The sequence below is a fragment of the Mus caroli genome, chromosome 15 (assembly GCF_900094665.2).
Source record: "Mus caroli chromosome 15, CAROLI_EIJ_v1.1, whole genome shotgun sequence".
NCBI lineage: Eukaryota > Metazoa > Chordata > Mammalia > Rodentia > Muridae > Mus > Mus caroli.
This window is the reverse complement of record NC_034584.1, coordinates 26,871,075-26,874,168: the sequence shown is the minus strand read 5'-3', so window position 1 is coordinate 26,874,168 and position 3,094 is coordinate 26,871,075. Positions and strand designations below refer to the sequence as shown.

Below are 3,094 nucleotides of genomic sequence, written 5' to 3'. Positions count from 1 at the left end.
CCTAGCCGGCCATCACTGGAAAGAGAGGCCCATTGGACATGCAAACTTTATATGCCCCAGTACAGGGGAACGCCAGGGCCAAAAAAAATGGGAATGGGTGGGTAGGGAAGTGGGTGGGAGGGTATAGGGGACTTTTGGGATAGCATTGGAAATGTAATTGAGGAAAATACGTAATAAAAAAATATTTTAAAAAACACATCCCATGAGTCTGTGTGAAGATAGTAGAAGAGAGTGTCTGTGTGGTTTCCTGCAGGGGTAGCCAGCTGAACTTCAAGAGAGCCTTTTTCTCTGTGGATCTCAAATGACTATATCTTCCATATCCTCAAAGGCTTGACAACACATATGCTTGACTATATACCTCTAAAACTCTTTTGAAAGGTATATCTTCTGTTTCTCGGGAGACTTTGTTAAGGTCTATAGCACAGCCACACAAGAGTGTGTGCACATTCTTCATGGGCACAAAAACCTGGTGTCTACAATCCTCATCGACCCCAACAACCATCTTTAGCTCTACTCATGTTCCTTTGGTGGCACAGTTAAGCTGTGGACTATCCTGATGGCACTTTGATAAAGGCTTTCATTGTTGAACCTAAACTCCATGCCCTCTTTATTCACCTCCCCCACACACACCCAACCAAGCCGAAGATTCTGTCTTCCAGACAGTAGGTAAAGAAGAACCAGATGTATTTCCGCTGGTTTCAGTGAAACTGCCCAAGTCTCCAAGCCAGAATGTAGACGCTAAGGAGCTCACCTTTGTTTTGGATTACATAAACAGGTCCCCCAAGGGCACTGCCTTTGGAAATGAGGGAGAATATGTTGCTGCAGTCTGGGACTTTGCCTATCTGTTTTGTTTTGTTTTGTTTTGTTTTGTTTTGTTTTGTCTTGTTTTTCAAAAAGAAAAAAAAAAACAGGCAATTTTACCTTATCATCAACAAAAAACAAGAAGAATTCAAAAAACAAGCTCACATGTATAGCCTGCCACCGAAAGGAAGATTGCATCACATCTGGTCACATGGACAGTAAAATCGGCCTTTGGAGGAATTTTCCTGATGATATACATATCTACATATTCGCATTGGCACCAAGACAAGGTTATGGATGTGGCTTTTCCAGTAATGGGCATCATTCTGCTGCGTGGTGGGCATGACTGTGTCTTGCAGAATATTGAGATAGATCAGAGAAGTATAAAGAGTTTCTCTCTCAGTTAGGACCTACCATAGAGCACTCTCCATCTCAGCTTCAGGAGATTTTCCTGTACTTCTCACTCTGATAAACAAGAACACAGTTATTCACTGCACTCTTGATGCATCAGCTGTAATGCAAGGCCTAGTGAAAGATGGGAGTCTTGTCTATTGGCATGATGGTTGACCCAAGAACCAAAGCTTTAGTTTTGAATGGGAAGCCTGGTCACCTGCAGTTTTAGTCTCTCCAGGGTGAGAAGCAGTTATATAATCTAGATATCACACAGCAAGGGTACATCAGTGATCAGAGTCTAGTCCAAACTGAACTAACAAAGGTTGCCTATAGCTGCTCTGGTACTTGGTTGGCAACAGCTGAACAAAGGCAAGGAGATTAAAATGAGCTGGAGCTGTAAATGAAACTGTGGCGCTATAGCAAGAAAACCCAAGGGTCTGTTCTTAACACAAAGGTCACCATGCCACATGATGAGAACATCCCAGCTGTTTCAATAATGCAGAAAACCTATGAAAGACCCATACTGCTCACAGCTAGCAGAGAAAATGTGGGTATTAACATATGACTCTGATATATACAAAAAAAATGGCTGGACTTGTAACTTTGTAAGTAGTTACCACAAGTATCAAGCAACCAATTGTTGTTTCTCTGAAGATGGCTCCTTACTAGCAGTCAGCTTTGAGTTACAATATGGATTACATAGTTACAATATGGGCTTCAGGAACACAGAGACTGGAATGTACATCTTGCAAAGGAGCTGAGAAAATAAGGCACCTTTGTTTTGAAAGACTGACATGCTCAAAGTATCTTCCCGACACTACTGAGAATGGCACTCTCTGCTGTTGGAATCTGCTCAGTTGTTCAACGCAGTGGAGTGCAAAATTAAATGTTAGCGTTATGGAATCCACCCCTTACTCAAACCATGCTGCTGCAGCGGCTCAGTCTTCAGCGGGCTCAGATCTGTTTGTGTTTAAACCCAGTGAGCCAAGGTTTGTATAATCAAAAGAATGTCTCCAGAGGAGAAGTCCAGTGGGGAGTGTTTGGTCCACGAGATGTCCCGGCATTGGTCACCTCAGAAGCTCACCAGTGGCTGAACAGATCCAAATTCTACTTCCTAACTAAATCACCGACAGGCAGACAGCTGCTAGCAGAAGAAAGTTCACCAACGACCCCATTTTCTTCTCTATTGGGAAAACACAGGCAAGAGCAGGATGCAAAGTTAACTGAAACTTCACAGAATGGACTGGTAAAACCTCTTTTAATGGAGAACATACCTGCAATTAGCGAGCTTCTTCCCACCCAAGCCCACGGGTTGCCATCAGCTGCTTTCCTGTGCTCTCTATTTGCAAACTCATTGCTGCTCTCTAAAGAGACTGGAAGTGCTGAAGAAATTCCTGATGATGGAGATAGGGAGGGAGGGAAAAAGAAAGCGAAGATTCAGATGAAGAAAAAGATCTTACAGGAAAAAAAAAAAAAAACAAGGAAAACTCTGAAGAGAAAGAGCTGAGAAAGTTCAGAAAAGTAGACTACAGCTGGTTAGCTGCTCTGTAAGCCATGGCTGGGCATGACACAGAGACATGTTATACTTAATTTTTACTGTCTCTTAATATTCCAAATAAAAATGTTAATATCATTTTATTCTCAAGACAAAAGAAAAAAGAAAAAAAACCCACACATCCCCCAAAAAGACATGGAGTTGAAAAGGGAATATATTAGGGGGTATGAGGAGAGTTGGTACACAGAGATGGGCTAAATGGGTTCATATTTTAATGTATGCATATATGAAATTCTCAAGAATAAATAAAAATTATCCTTCAAATAAAGTAGACCTCTCCTCCAGGGCAACCAAGTGTGGAATTTTCCATGTACAATAATATTTTCTGGGTATTTCTTTAGGATC

The 3,094-nt window shown here is 41.7% G+C and overlaps 1 pseudogene; it reads left to right on the top strand.

Moving 5' to 3' along the window:
• Nucleotides 1-2,745, top strand: part of LOC110310790 — a 3,424-nt pseudogene extending 679 nt beyond the window's left edge.
• The last annotated feature ends 349 nt before the right edge of the window (nt 2,746-3,094 follow it).